The sequence below is a fragment of the Malus sylvestris genome, chromosome 12 (genome assembly GCF_916048215.2).
Source record: "Malus sylvestris chromosome 12, drMalSylv7.2, whole genome shotgun sequence".
Classification (NCBI taxonomy): domain Eukaryota; kingdom Viridiplantae; phylum Streptophyta; class Magnoliopsida; order Rosales; family Rosaceae; genus Malus; species Malus sylvestris.
Genome location: NC_062271.1, coordinates 6,980,771 through 6,998,072, shown reverse-complemented (window position 1 = coordinate 6,998,072; position 17,302 = coordinate 6,980,771).

Genomic DNA, 17,302 nt, shown 5'->3' with positions numbered 1-17,302 from the left:
TGAAAGCTATTGTTGTAGGTAAATTCCATCAAATTCAACCGCTTATGTCAAGCATCACCAAACTGCAACACTGAATATCTCAACATATCTTCCAACGTCTGAATGGTTCTCTCTGACTGAACATCTGTCTGAGGATGATATGATGTACTATAAAATAATCTCGAACCAAGAGCTTCCTGGAACGCTATCCAGAACTTAGAAGTAAATTTAGGATCACGATCCGAGATAATACTAACTAGGACTCCATGATACTTCACAATCTTCGATACGAATAATTCAACTAATCGGCTTAAAGAATACTTCTCCTTCACAGGAATAAAATGTGCTGACTTAGTAAGCCGATCAACTATCATCCAAATACCATCGTAACTATTTTGTGTACAAGGAAGCTTGTACACAAAATCCATAGTAATATTTCCCCATTTCCACTGTGGAACGGGAAGTGGCTGCATCAATCCAAAAGACTTCTTTCTTTCTGCTTTGACTTGCTGACAAATGACACACCTACTCACATATTCAGCAATCTCTCTTTTCATACCCGGCCAATAATAAAATGGTGGAATGGTATGATACATTTTTGTACCTCTTGGATGCATTGCATAAGTCGAAATATGTGCTTCATCAAGAATTGCCTTCTTTAATTCCATATTATTTGGCACATACATCCTACTCTCTTGCATAAGCATGCCATCAGTTTCTCGAATTCTGAAGTCTTTCTTCTTTCCCTGATTCCTGGCTTGAATTATTTCCTGGGTCTTTTCATCATCCATTTGGGCTGCAAGTACACGATCAATTAAGCACTTTGTTATATGTACCCATAATTCATTTGTACTCATATTTTTTTAATCTTTTATTTGTACCCTAATTTATTTATAATGTACACATTCTTCTTTATTAATGTACCACTTTGTTATATGTGAAATGTACCAAATGTTTTGTAAAATGTACCAATTTTTTTAACACTATGGATACATTCTTTTGCCATTTATTATTTCTTATTTTTACATAGTTTTATCCATTTATTCAATCAAAATGTTTGAATTTTTTTATTGTAACTGTTTCTAATAGTATTATAATGAGGGATTTTAAATTTATAGGATTATAAATCACATAAAATATCAAACAATTCATGCCAAAACTATAAAAATATTAATATTAATTGTAATATAATGAGGTGTACAAAGTCAAGGGACTTTGATCAAATTTTGAATACCATTTAAGTTTTAGTCAAAGAATGTTAAGGATTAAGGACCGCATCCAAAGTATCTTTAATATTATGCATTTCCCAATATGAAATACAAATATTCTGCCAAACAATTGTCCAGTCTTTTATTTATAGGTTTATTTTTGTTTTTATTTACAATAAATATTTTTCATTTCCCTTTATACCATGGGACCGTACTGAAAGGGGTCAAACCGCAAGTGAGGTGTACAGTACAGTGCGGTGCAGTAGTTGGATGGTAGGCCTTGGGGCCGTAGAATCAAATGATATGTATGACGGGTCCCATAGGGTGGGGACCGTCCAAGAAGCCAAAACCCGACACAGTTAGAAGAAGACGACCCGTCTTTTTCTTGCATTGATAATAATTACTGCCCAGTAATAATCGTAATAATAATTCATTAATTACATTTACCCCACTTGTGTGTACACCCAAATTATTAGTAATTACAGTGAAATGAGGATCCTCTTCAGATCCTCTTTTTGAGCATCCTAATGATCTTGTAATTGTATTCATTCATTGTATATCGTGCGGTCATTTTTCGTCAAATATTGTTTATATTCAATTTTAAATAAAAAAATTCATATAATTTGATATTTTAATTTACGATGAAGAGATACATTTAAAGGATTTCGAAATCCTCACAAAAAAAAAAAAAAAAGACTCAGAGAAGATCCTCGTTCATTACAATGTGGTCTAGTGTCCTCAGTCGTCGTCAACGTAGGGTGGGCGATTAAAATGTTTATTTACTTTACCACATATTTACTGCCTGGATTTTTTTGGTTTTGTAATAATTTGGTGCAAAACATTTGGACCACCACTAGCTTTTGTGATTTAAGGTTTGTTGCGTGTGATGAAAGGATTGTTATCTACAACAATATTGACAGCTTAATTTACGGAAATATCAACTGTTGATTGTCAATTGGATTAATGTAAATTTATTCCAAAACTTGAACTTTTAAAGAGAAATATTAAAGAGATTATTTTAAAAGTGAGACTTCATAATTTTCTGTTTTCTTATGTCTTTTGTTCAATATTTTGTAAAGTTAGCATTGAAATTGAGATTAAACTATGAGGTGCCAGAGAGTTTATGAAAAGTCCCGCTTTGAGATAGTCTCCTTAACATTTCTCACTTTTAAATGAAGTTTTCGAAAATATTTAGTCACTCGACAATGCATGATTGCATGTACAAGACAAATAAACGTAATGAAGCATGATTCATAGGATAAGTAAATTAGACATGTAAGGTATTTACCAAAAATAAAATAGACACAAGTAAGGTGTTAAAACTTAAAGCATACAAGAATTGCACTTTAGAAAATCGCACCTTAGAAAATAGACACAAGTATATTATAAGATGAAAGTTGAGGATTAATATTAAAGTGAACAGTATTATGAATAGTACTAGGTTTGACTTTTTAGTGTAAAAATATGGTTTTTCGTTAAAGTAAACAGTACCGCCGGCTTTTCGTTAAAACTCTCTATTAAAGGAAAACTAATGAAAAGGGCTTAAAAACTTTGATTTTTAACGAAAATGACAAAATAAAGGATAAAATGAATAATACTAGGTTTGACTTTTTAATGTAAAAATGTGGTTTTTCGTTAAAGTGAACAGTACCACGGACTTTTCGTTAAAACTTCTTAATATTAATGTGGTTAGTAGTACGTCATTGCACATTAATCCATCTCGCTAAATTTTTAACAAGATATCAAAAAGAGTTGTTTAAATGGAGCCCAATCGAGATTGTAAAAACAAATTTAAATATTGTCGAATGTGCATTTTGTTAAATAGGAAATTGGGACAAATTTAAATTTAAATTTTCTATATAACAGATATTTGTTATTCTTGCATTGCATTTTTTATACCGTAGTTTTGCAGTGGACTAAGTCGAATTGTAGGGCTCATTTAGAAGTGTTTTTAAAATGATTGAAAACACTTTTGATGAGAGTGCTTTTGGAATCAATTCTTAGTAAAAATGCAAGTAAATCATAGAAAATCACTTAAAGTACACGCTGCTAGAAGCATATAACTGGTGCTTATTGCAGAAAACACTTTCAAGTGTTTTTGAGTTCAGTGTTTTTGGAACCCAAAAACATTTTCAACAAAAGCTTTTTTCAGTAATTTTAAAAGTACTTCCAAACAGCCACTCAGTACTACGGCTTGATGATATTCCTCTTAACTTGGAAGTGAGAGGTCTTATGTTTGAATCTCGTAGATGGTGAATTCGATATCAAATTAGGCTGCTAATTGTATGGTTTAGTGAACTCTTCCTCCCCTTAATGTAAAAATATATCGATGTACTAAAAAAAATTACTTTCAAATGAGCTCAGAAGCCACACTCCTATAAAACGGAAGAGGATTCGGTCTTGATCTCTCCTATCAAAGGTCCAAGATCAAGTGATTCGGGCTGTTGAAATTAGATCCAACGACTACAAACAATGGGCTCCTCTAAAAGTTATAATAATTGTAGCCGTTTGATCAAATTTCAATGGTCCGGATCACTTGATTCTGAGCCTTCGAGGAGAGATCCAGACTGAATCCTCTTCCCTATCAAACAACATTGACATCCAGAAGGAGTGGTTGTGAGATCGGATCATCAGATCAAGGGGTAATCAGCCTAATATTATCTTTATGCGATATGTCTTGCAAGAGAGCTAAATGGTGGTACCCATAATAATCTGACATAGAAGCTCCTTTTTTTTTTTGGAAACCTGGTAACATTAAAAGGCAAAGATGCCAAGCAAATACAAGGAAGCCTACCCTGAGGCAAGACACCAATAATAGCAAAGAAAGTAATACGAGTGGTTCACAACAATACCACGACGCCGCATCTAATGCTAAAGCGTCCCACATTGCATAACCCAAAAGGACAGCTAAGGGGGGCAGGGAAGGCCGTCATTACATAGAACATGAACAAGGGAATATGGGGGTCTATCGACCCAAATCTGATCACAAGCTTCCCTACACTTACTCGATGCTAAATAGTCCGCCGCTGAATTGGCCGATCTTGGAACCCAAGACCAGCGGCAGTCAGGAAAATCCTTACCTAAGCTGCAACATTTCACCAAGATAGGAAAGGCATCCCAACTGCCATTCCTTGCCATATCCTTTAGACAAGAAATTGATTCCAATGAATCAGATTCAATAATAACGAAGCTCCATCCTCTACTTTTTCCAAATCTACACCCATTCAAAATAGCCAGAGCCTTCATCATATCTGCACTAGACGCCTTCCCACTATACCTTTCTGCTGCCAGGAACCATCCCTCCTCACCCCGCGCCACCACCCCAATGAAGCCCGACTTGCTCCTGAGATTCCAACTAGCATCCACATTTATTTTCACACTGCCCATGTTCGGCGGACTCCACCTAATTCCAATCCCAGGCTCATGTTGACCCGTGCTAGGCTCGGGCGACAGAGCTAGATGAGCAGTAGTGTAAGAAGAAGCCGAGAGGGAAGAGGCAAAGGTCACATGCCTTGGATTTGGTCGTTGGAAGATCCAACATCTATATGTGTGTGTGCAACTAAACTACAAATTAATAAAATTATGTTTGCCAACCAAAAATTAATAAAATATTATTTTATTATTTTATACATATCTGAAAGAAAATATTTTAAAATTTTGAGTATAAAAATAATTTTGTACAAATAAGTTTTTGCTTTTTTTTTTCCTTCCTTCACACCATGTAACCAAAATTTTACTCCTCAATTTTCTCTCTCTCTCTCACTTCCTATTTTTCCCTTCTTTAATTTTAATTCCAATTTCTTTTTTTTAATTGTCATATATTTAAATACACACACAGTGTGTTAATTTTGTCTTGTAAATATAAACGGAGAAGAAAAAATAGTTAAACTTTCAAATATTCAAATTGTCATTCTTCCATTAAAATTTTAAAAAAAAGGAAAAAGATTCACACAAAAAACCACCTAGTTAGACTTTGGGTGCTTAGTAAGTTCATTATTTTTCAATATACATTTTAATAAAAAAAATAACTAAAATAATCAAAATTAAAAAATATATGTAATTAAATAAAAAATATTAAAAAAAAAACAAATGGCAAGAGTCTAGTTTTAAGTTAATTTGACACAAACCTCTTTTTTTTTAACAAACGATATTATCTATACTAAGGGAGAGGGGGTGGGCTAAGTCTCACAATTGACTAACAATAATGTGGTTCAAACTTGCATTTGCCGAAAATCGAACACCTTTAATTTACAAAAAAAAATACCACTAAATGGTAAAACTAAGTGGCTACACAGACCTAATTAGCCTTAATTTGAATTTATAACAACTGGGCAGGCCCAACTCAGGCTTCATTAGGTTCATTAGGTTCATTAATTGAACAAAAAAGTTTTGGGTCCATACTACTCAAAACAATTTATTTACGGAAAGAACCTAAAAGGGCTCTTTTTATGATTTATCACTGTCAAAGCCGCAGAGCCATTACACCAAAAAGGTAAACGCAATTAATTTGTGAATATGCAAATTACGAAAACCTGCCCAAAGGTTTCCAGAATTCACATTGTCGTCATCCTTCCTAGGTTGATCAAAATTGTGGAGAACAGCATCCAAGAAAATGCTTTGGAGCCCAAATTCTATCACCTCATGTGATAGATACTCGTTGTAAAACGTTAGAAGGGAAGAGTGACAAAGTCGTGGAGCCAGAATTTAACGTTTGAACACTCTATTCATTTAAGCAATCAATTGTTTACAACTCTTAAGACCAAGGTTCTAAAAAACGCTAGGCGCTAGTCGGGCGGCGGGCTAGCGCCTAGCGCCTAGGCGGCCTAGCCGGATTTAGGTAAATTTCTTGTATATCTTGTAAATAAGTGCATATTGACACCTAAAAAAAACTATACTTGTATGGATAATATGATAAAATGCAAATTAGGTACACTATTTCCATAAGTATTGGATGAACTTGTAGTAAATCCATCATTTGCAAATTATATACACCATTTCCATAAGTATACCACCATGAAACCAAAAAAAAAAAAGCACGCAATTAATAAAAAATAATAAATAAAAAAACCTCCTAGGACCGCCTAGCCCGCCTAACCCGCCTAGCCGCCCAGCCTGCCTAGACCGCCTAGGCGGCCGCATAGGCCCAACCCGATTTTTCCTCCCGATTTTCCCAAAAATGCCTCGGTTGCTAGGCGCCCAGCGCCTAGGCCGTTTTTTAGAACACTGCTCAAGACGTTAAACATGAACATTTGTACCTACTCGCTATTCCAACTCGTAAAGACATGATCTTAGTTTAGAATCAAAGGTACAAACTTGTTATTCCCGCGGGTAAAGTAAGGCAATTTCCAACCAAATGGTCCAAAGGGCCACAGGGTCGAAAATAACCCGAAAATCGTCTCCAACCGAGAGCTGGGACAAAGGGCTCGTGGGCCCCAAGGGAAAAAAAGGGCCAAATGGCTGGCCCAATCCAGCCAACCAGCCAGCCCCCGACCGAGCTAGAAATTTCATTATTCCCGTCGGTTACATCCGACATGAATGGAGACAAAAATTTAAAATACAAAGGCTAGCTGACATCAGCTAGTCGTTTTTTTTTATTTTTTTACAAAATTTGTTTAAAAATTGTAAAAATTCTTTTTTTTCCCTTATAACTTCTAAACCATTAAACATTACATAACATTAAGTAACATGAAACAACATTAAACAATATTAAACAACATTAAACAACATAAAAAAACAACATTTAACAACATGAAACTTAAACAACATTTTTAAAAATATTTAACAACATAAAACTTAAACACTTACTCCATGCTATTTTTGGCCTAAAGATGTGCAACAAGATCCTGTTGTAGGTACTTGTTTGTGGCACGGGAACGTATCATTCTATAGCGCCTCATTACTCTTCTTGATTTGGCTCGCGGAGGTACTCGTCTTTGTAAACCTGAACAATTGTGTCACATAATTGTTCAAGAGTATCAAGGCATGTAGAATTAGACATACCATGGGTTTCATCCATCGAATCAGCTGGGGAGCCATAGGCCATCATTCGGAGTGCAATAGTAACCTTCTAATGAGGTGAGAAACCAGGGTGGCCTGCTCTATCCCATTTCTGTTGAAAGTATAGATTGACCTGCTGGACATCACGAAGTAAACGCTCGAAGACATGACGCCTCATCCGGAAGCAATGTCTGAAATCCTCTTCTATGTACACCGAGTTGGGGTGGAAGTAGTTGTTCATCGGATTGGCATGCGTCATCGCTCTGTTTCGTGGTTTCTAAGAGTGATCAGCAACAGAGCCACCCCATTAAGGTTGTTCTTTAGTTGGCTGACACACCATGGCCGTAGCCATGGTTGTTGCTCTGTTTTGTTTGTTGCGCCTTACTTAGCTTCTTCATCAAACTCCTCATCTTCTCGTCTCATCTACGCTCATTTTTCTTCCAATTTGGAATTGGATGAGGACCCCTAGTTGGAATCCGAAGAGCATCCAAAGTTGGAATTCATTGCATACTTGAATTGAAAAAGATTGAATTCAAAGTTGTGTGAATTATAGCCCAATATCCACCTTATTTATAGCAACAAAAAAATTCAAATCCAACGGCTAGCTGACGTCAGCATGACATCACTTAGCATTTGGATTTGAATTTAAGTTGTTTTTAAATAATAAATTATGTTTAACCTTATGGTTCTTTGGCCATCGGTTAGAGATGGTTTTTTTGTAACAGAGTTAAAACAAGCCATATGGTCCTTTGGCCCTCAATTGGAGATGGAGGCAAATATGATCATGTACTGTTCATTAAAATATTAATTTCTTGGATGCCTAGAAGGCTAAAACGAGCCATTTTGCCAGCTTTCAGTTGGAGATGGCCTAAGGGACCAGAATGGTCTCTGGCCCACTTTTTTTTTTCTTTTTTTTGCCACTTTAACAGATGTTGTTGCTGCATATCAATCTAATACCCTTAAAATTCAAGTGTGTTCTCAATCCAATCTTTATTCCGTTCCAGGCCAAGCCTCATTTTTCTCTTCATGCCTCATATTACGGTGCAGCATTAACTTACCCTCCTTATTCTATCAACTTTTCTTTAGTTTTAAGTTATAACTTAAAATTTTTCTTGCTTACTTTTACCTCATATTCGGTTTATGGGTTTGTACAATGTTTTTAGTTCTCTCTATTGAATTTACGGTCTTCCAATTTTTATTCAAATTACTCTAATCTCACATGTTTTGAGTTCACAGTACCCATATATCTAAAAACTCCCTTTACACATGAAATTCTAGCTCCGTCACTGATTACTCTAACTTTATATCTCTAAACTAATGTCGAGATGATTTATTTGTTCATGTCATGACTCACTCTAAATTTTATTTATTTACGGTTAATAAAAAATTGTCACATCAATTGATGCTAGGACAAAAACAAAAGTACTGACACCAAAATTGAAAGTGAAAGGTCACGTTTTATAAAAGGTCTTTCATACAATTAATTTTCTGTACAAAATTAAAAATTATGAATTTCCTTTTCGAATTTGAGATATTAAAAAAATTAATGCTTATCAATGAGACTTGCATGGAAATACAATACACAGGAAAGAGATCAAACAATTCGGGTTTTTGAAATTTGATCCAACAGCTAAAAACACAGGCTCACTTTAAAAGTTATAATAACTTTAGCTGTTTGATCAAATTTCAAGGGTCCAAATTGTTTGATGAGGAGGATTAGGTGGAAGAAATCCGGAGAGGATCCATACCCATTATCTCGATGACCTAGAACTCACGGTGGTTTGGTGCAAGCCACCACACAAACTTGATATATCAGGTGAAGATTGTAACAGTTTCCTCCAAATTCAACAAGGTAAAAATTAAACAAATCCACAAAATAAGACATTTATTTATAGTGAAGAAAATTGCAATTCTATAAAAAAAAATACCTAAAATGAGTACCACTCAATCCAATGATTATATGATTTTAGATTTTTTTTTTTTCAAAATGAAAAAAGATTGGGCAAGATTAGATGTTCGGCATAAATCGCATGCGAGCCACCTATCCTTCTTCAAAACGATTAGGACCATTACACCCAGAATTCCCCTGCCCTTCCCCTCATCCACCAAATTTATTGATAATAATGAAAGCAAACGAAAAAGATACAAGCGGGGGGCTATGACAAAGCAAAATTATGCCCTACGTAGGCCATATTTACTAGCAATAATGCTATATATAGTCCTTGCTGTCTCAGTACATGCACCAAGCTCAGTTAATTAACCTATGACCATCCTTAGACCATCTCTAACAATGCTAACTAATTTTTATTACTTGACCTAAATGTTCATTTGGTTAGCCACCACTTCCAACAATCCTAACTATTTTAGCTTAAGTTAAAATATTTTAATATTACTTTTCCTACACTTAACCATCGAAACCTTTTTTTCTTCTCTTGAAGTCCACAAACAGTGCAATTTTATACTTTTTAATGTTTAGCAAAAATTTAACTTGTATTGATGAGCCCTCTATTTGGATTAGAGCAGCTCTCACAGATGATGCTATTGGAGTCCCTCAGACTCGTTTTACGTTTGTAGCTATTTTGTAGTTTACCTTTTTGGGTTGTATTCCCCGTTCTTCACCAAGAAAAAAAAATTTCTCTCTCCCTAGCTAAATTTAGCTAATTACTATTCACAAAGTTAAGATAACTAGTCGTTTAGCTAACCTATTAAAGCTTGACTTTTTGGTATTTTTTTGTTAAAGTAGCCAAAAAAACCTCATTAACTAGGTTGTTAAGATGCTCTAAGGGTGGACACAATCAGTGAGAATAATGTACCACCTTCTGAAAGATGCTACTATTGGTGCTAAAATAGGAAGCATAACTAGGCTAGGACAACCATTCACTTGGTTCATTTGATATATAATTATTGTTGATATGGTAACGATATTCAATCGGTGATGAAATTATACAAGGGTTTGTAGCTATTTACCCTACAATTCAGTTGCCAAAGTTTAAACATACCGCTATCTCCTTTGATCTCTTTTATATCAATATAAGAGTTTATGGGTTCTTCCATTCGTGATTTAAAAGTTATATTTACCGCTTAGAATTAAATTTGTATGCGATGATAACATCCTGACAAGCTACCCTTCCTCTTAATCTGAGGTGCGAAGAGAAGCATCTCTTTTTTATGACTTCCACTTATCGATCCCGGCCCGTAAAAGTGACTAACTAGGGCCCTATTGATGAATGAAAGAAAGGGTTTATGAGCCCTAATCATCCTTCAAGAAGTAGTGGGGGTGGGGAGAAAAATGCGAAGGGGAGGAAGTTGGAAATGTAGACAAAGAAGAAGATGAAGAGAGTTCAAACTCTTTTTTTTAGTTCCGAGGATGAGGAGGATCCAACAAGCTTACCTCTTGGTAGTGTTTTTTTTTATAGTCCTTTGCTCTTTACAAACCCCTTATTCGTTCATTCACTCGCTTGGATTTAGTCTCGTTCGGTTATTCATTTATTCATAGGTAGTTGGTTAGATAGTCGTGGTTGGGTTATTCACTTGGAGTTGCTTGGTAACTTCTTGGCCTTATTCTGCCTTTTCATGTGGCATACTAATTAATACATGTGAATTTGATCTTGGTTTCAGTCTTGGTTAGAGTTCAAATTCTCCGTTGAAGGGAAAAAAAGAGTTTAAGGAAGTCATCTAACAATCAATTAGGATTTTAAACAGTGCATATAAGTACTAAGTGCTCAAACAACCATTTGAGTTTTAAGGAATTTGTTAAGACTAAGAGGGAAGTATTATTTCTCACAAGAAACAAAAGATTGTTCATGCACTCCTTAATATCCATCGTTTCTCCTATATATTACTGTTATATCTCAAACACAAAATTAAAAATTAAAAACAAAATAATTATCAAACAACAACAACAACAACAACAACAACAAAGCCTTTTCCCACTAAGTGGGGTCGGCTATATGAATCCTAGAACGCCATTGCGCTCGGTTTTGTGTCATGTCCTCCGTTAGATCCAAGTACTCTAAGTCTTTTCTTAGAGTCTCTTCCAAAGTTTTCCTAGGTCTTCCTCTACCCCTTCGGCCCTGAACCTCTGTCCCGTAGTCACATCTTCGAACCGGAGCGTCAGTCGGCCTTCTTTGCACATGTCCAAATCACCGGAGCTGATTTTCTCTCATCTTTCCTACAATTTCGGCTACTCCTACTTTACCTCGGATATCCTCATTCCCAATCTTATCCTTTCTCGTGTGCCCACACATCCCACGAAGCATCCTCATCTCCGCTACACCCATTTTGTGTACGTGTTGATGCTTCACCGCCCAACATTCTGTGCCATACAACATCGCTGGCCTTATTGCCGTCCTATAAAATTTTCCCTTTAGCTTCAGTGGCCTACGACGGTCACACAACACGCCGGATGCACTCTTACACTTCATCTATCCAGCTCGTATTCTATGGTTGAGATCTCCATCTAATTCTCCGTTCTCTTGCAAGATAGATCCTAGGTAGCGAAAACGGTCGCTTTTTGTGATCTTCGCTAGATTGCTCCGGTCATTAGTGTGGATAAGTATATAAATGGATAGAGATATGAAAGCAAACACAAGATGTACGTGGTTCACCCAGATTGGCTACGTCCACGGAATAAAAGAGTTCTCATTAATTGTGAAGGGTTTACACAAGTACATAGGTTCAAGCTCTCCTTTAGTGAGTACAAGTGAATGATTTAGTACAAATGACATTAGGAAATATTGTGGGAGAATGATCTCGTAATCATGAAACTTCTAAATATCGGAGTGTGGTGTCGTCTTGACTTGCCTTATCTGTCTCATAGGTAGATGTGGCATCTTCTCTGGAAGTACTCTTCCTCCATCCAGGGGTGGTATCTTTAACTGGTGGAGATGCACAAGGTAATGTATCAATTTCACTTGAAGCTTACTTGTAGTTTCAGGCTTGGTCAAGCGCGATACAAACCATGTAGTAGGAGTCCCCCAAGTCGCCGAGCTAGGGGGTCTGCTGAAAGAGGTGACAGACAAGGTAAGCAATCAGAGCTCCGACTGATTGTTCACCTTCTCCCCATCTTGCAGCAGCATGAAGGATAAAGAGAAGAAAAATGAGAAGAGATGATATGAGATACTTTTGCTTTTGAGGAAGTAACTTTCCACAGGCTTATTCTTGAACTGAGCTGGAGGGTTTTTTGGTTTCCTCCAGAGTATAAGGCCGACTGAAGAATTTGAGGGTCAAAACAAGTCCATCAAATCTAGAGTACGTTCCACCCTGCTGATATGGGATACTTTTGCTTTTGATAGAGTAATGGATGTATCGGCACGTGTGCTGTTACGCTTGTCTCCACATGCTTCCTTGTATCCTTCGCACTTGCCCTATCTGTTCCTCAAGCAGATGCGGAATCTTCCCTGGAAACATAAGATGTTGAAGATGAGTACTCGAGAGCAATGCCAGGTAAGTAATCAGGTAAGGGGTTCCAGGCAGTCAGTTCCTGGCTGGAAGCTTGATTCCAAGTGTTGACTGATTGCTCTCTTTCTCCTTGTCTTGCAGGTAAAAACAAGGCCAAAGGAAAAGACAGGGAAAAAGCATGATATGGGATACTCTTGCTTTTAACCCTGATGATATGAGATATTCTTGCTCTAGTATAGCTTGTTTGCAGAGGTATTATCGGGGGGAAAGAAAGCTGAATATTTCGAAAGGCTTCGTTGGGAGTGCCCTCTCAGATATGATGAAGGGTTGAGCATTTTTGCAGGTCTGCCTGTTCGTTGGGGATGGAGGTCGACATATATAGAAGTCTCCCTAACAACAAGTAGTAATGCTATTCCTTTACCCTGCTTGGTCATAGCACGGTAGTGAGAGCTGCCAGTTTCATATGTTTTAACTCTGTCAGAGCACTTTGAAAAAGTGGTCTGTGGTATCTGGCTCTCGAGATTCGGAGAACGATGCCTCATCGATTTTTGAGAAAGCAATCATGCTGGGGGTCTGGCTCTCGAGATTCGGAGAGCAGTGTCTCTTCGATTTTTGAGGAAGTAATCATGTTGGGAGTCTGGCTCTCGAGATTCGGAGGGCGGTGCCTCTTCGATTTTGGAGCAAGCAATCCTGTTGGGAGTGTTGTCTCGAATGTGAGTAAAGGTTGGGCATGTTTGCTAGTCTACCTTGCCACGAAGCACAGAGGTTGACACACAGGGACTTTCCAATTATCCAGCAGTGGTACTGTTCCTTTACCCTTGTGGGTAATAATATGGTAGCTAGACCTTCAAAATTTATGTGTCTAAACTTTGCTAGTGCTGTTTCTTTGCTATTCTTTTACCTTTCTTGGTCAGAGCGATGTAGTGGGAGCTGCAAGCTTCACGTGCTCAACTTTGGCAGAGAACTTTGGCAAAGTTATCTGTGGTACCCATGAGCTATTGTTGCGTGTGGGAAGTGGGTGATTGAACAGTAAGATTCATGTGCTTTCTACTTCACCAGAAGTCTTCTACAAAATGCCCATAATTTCTGCAAAGCTGAGTGTGCGTGTGACAGGTGCTGACAAGGCTAGAAAAGTAGGTGTCTCTTCGATTTCTGAGATCGGCCCTCGTGGTCTCTGAGCAGCCCAGCTTTTGAGAAAGCGAGCGCCTCTTCGATTGATTCGGAGAACGATGCCTCATCGATTTTTGAGAAAGCAATCATGCTGGGGGTCTGGCTCTCGAAGATTAGGGGAGCAGTGTCTCTTCAATTTTTGAGAAAGTAATCATGTTGGGAGTCTGGCTCTCGAGATTCGGAGGGCGGTGCCTCTTCGATTTTGGAGCAAGCAATCTTGTTGGGAGTGTTTTCTCGAATGTGAGTAAAGGTTGGGCATGTTTGCTAGTCTACCTTGCCACGAAGCACAGAGGTTGACACACAGGGACTTTCCAATTATCCAGCAATGGTACTGTTCCTTTACCCTCTCTTCGATTTTTAATAAAGTAGTCATGTTGGGAGTCTGGCTCTCGAGATTCGGAGGACGGTGCCTCTTCGATTTTGGAGCAAGCAATCTTATTGGGAGTATTTTCTCGAATGTGAGTAAAGGTTGGGCATGTTTGCTAGTCTACCTTGCCACGAAGCACAGAGGTTGACACACAGGGACTTTCCAATTATCCAGCAGTGGTACTGTTCCTTTACCCTTGTGGGTAATAATATGGTAGCTAGACCTTCAAAATTTATGGGTCTAAACTTTGTTAGTGCTGTTTCTTTGCTATTCTTTTACCCTTCTTGGTCAGAGCGATGTAGTGGGAGCTGCAAGCTTCACGTGCTCAACTTTGGCAGAGAACTTTGGCAGAGTTATCTGTGGTACCCATGAGCTATTGTTGCGTGTGGGAAGTGGGTGATTGAATAGTAAGATTCATGTGTTTTCTACTTCCCCAGAAGTCTTCTACAGAATGCCCATAATTTCCGCAAAGCTGAGTGTGCGTGTGACAGGTGATGACAAGGCTGGAAAAGTAGGTGCCTCTTCGATTTCTGAGATCGGCCCTCGTGGTCTCTGGGGAGCCCAGCTTTTGAGAAAGCGAGCGCCTCTTCGATTTCTGAGATCGGCATTCGTGGTATTTGAGCAGCCCAACTTTTGAGAAAGCAAACGCCTCTTCGATTTCTGAGATCAACCCTCGTGATCTCTAAGCAGCCCAGCTTTTGAGAAAGCAAACGCCTCTTCGATTTCTGAGCAGGCGCCTCTTCGATTTCTGAAGCTCCGTCGAGTGCAGATTTTTATAGGGGCTGGCATTAAGTTCCAAAGCACACTTGAATCTCCACCAGTAGAAGCTTCATTCTTGCACTTCTAAGATCTTGATTTGTCCGACCTCTTCTCTCTTCAACACCTTTGAAAATGTCTGGCCCCTCCGACCGTCGTTTTGACTTGAACCTTGTTGAAGAGACAGCCCCGCCTTCTCCAGACAACATATGGCGCCCATCCTTCGTCTCCCCTACTGGTCCTCTTACCGTTGGGGATTTCGTGATGAAGAATGATATGACCGCTGCGGTGGTGGCCAGGAACCTTCTCACTCCCAAAGATAACAGACTACTTTCCAAACGGTCTGATGAGTTAGCTGTTAAGGATTCGCTGGCTCTCAGTGTTCAGTGTGCAGGTTCTGTGTCTAATATGGCCCAACGCCTATTTGCTCGAACCCGCCAAGTTGAATCATTGGCGGCTGAAGTGATGAATCTCAAACAGGAGATTAGAGGGCTCAAGCATGAGAATAAACAGTTGCACCGGCTCGCACATGACTATGCTACAAACATGAAGAGGAAGCTTGACCAGATGAAAGAAACTGATGGTCAGGTTTTACTTGATCATCAGAGATTTGTGGGTTTGTTCCAAAGGCATTTATTGCCTTCGTCTTCTGGGGCTGTACCGCGTAATGAAGCTCCGAATGATCAACCTCTGATGCCTCCTCCTTCTAGGGTTCTGTCCAGTACTGAGGCTCCAAATGATCCCCCTCCGGTGCCTTCTCTTTCTGGGGCTCTACTGACTGCTGAGACTTCTCCTAAGCAACCTTTGTGAAGGCTCCCTCTTGTGTGTTTATTTTGACTCATGTATATGTACATATTTGTAGCTTATCGGGGATATCAATAAATAAGCTTTCCTTCATTTCAACGTATTGTGTTAAATACACCAAAGCCTTCTTCGCTAAGTTCTTTGAATTTTCTTTTGTTGAAGCTTGTATGTTGAAGCTTTCTGAGTGGAGCATGTAGGTTGGGGTAGTGTTCCCTTAATTTCCCGAGTGAGGAAAACTTCTCGGTTGGAGACTTGGAAAATCCAAGTCACTGAGTGGGATCGGCTATATGAATCTTAGAACGCCATTGTGCTCGATCCTGTGTCATGTCCTTCGTTAGATCCAAGTACTCTAAGTCTTTTCTTAGAGTCTCTTCCAAAGTTTTCATACGTCTTCCTCTACCCCTTTGGCCCTGAACCTCTGTCCCATAGTCGCATCTTCTAATCGGAGCGTCAGTAGGCCTTCTTTGCACATGTCCAAACCACCGTAACCAATATTCTCTCATCTTTCCTTCAATTTCGGCTACTCCTACTTTACCCCGGATATCCTCATTCCTAATCTTATCCTTTCTCGTGTGCCCACACATCCAACGAAGCATCCTCATCTCCGCTACACCCATTTTGTGTACGTGTTGATGTTTCACCGCCCAACATTCTGTGCCATACAGCATCGCCGGCCTTATTGCCGTCCTATAAAATTTTCCCTTGAGCTTCAGTGGCATACGGCGGTCACACAACACGCCGGATGCACTCTTCCATTTCATCCATCCAGCTTGTATTCTATGGTTGAGATCTCCATCTAATTCTCCGTTCTTTTGCAAGATAGATCCTAGGTAACGAAAACGGTCGCTCTTTGGTATTTCTTGATCTCCGATCCTCACCCCTAACTCGTTTTGGCCTCCATTTGCACTGAACTTGCACTCCATATATTCTGTCTTTGATCGGCTTAAGCGAAGACCTTTAGATTCCAACACTTCTCTCCAAAGGTTAAGCTTTGCATTTACCCCTTCCTGAGTTTCATCTATCAACACTATATCGTCTGCGAAAAGCATACACCAAGGAATATCATCTTGAATATGTCCTGTTAACTCATCCATTACCAACGCAAAAAGGTAAGGACTTAAGGATGAGCCTTGATGTAATCCTACAGTTATGGGAAAGCTTTCGGTTTGTCCTTCATGAGTTCTTACGGCAGTCTTTGCTCCTTCATACATATCCTTTATAGCTTGGATATATGCTACTCGTACTCCTTTCTTCTCTAAAATCCTCCAAAGAATGTCTCTTGGGACCCTATCATACGCTTTTTCCAAATCTATAAAGACCATGTGTAAATCCTTTTTCCCATCTCTATATCTTTCCATCAATCTTCGTAAGAGATAGATTGCCTCCATGGTTGAGCGCCCTGGCATGAACCCGAATTGGTTGTCCGAAACCCGTGTCTCTTGCCTCAATCTATGCTCAATGACTCTCTCCCAGAGCTTCATTGTATGACTCATTAGCTTAATACCCCTATAGTTCATGCAATTTTGTACGTCGCCCTTATTCTTGTAGATAGGCACCAAAGTGCTCGTTCGCCACTCATTTGGCATCTTCTTCGTTTTCAAAATCCTATTGAAAAGGTCAG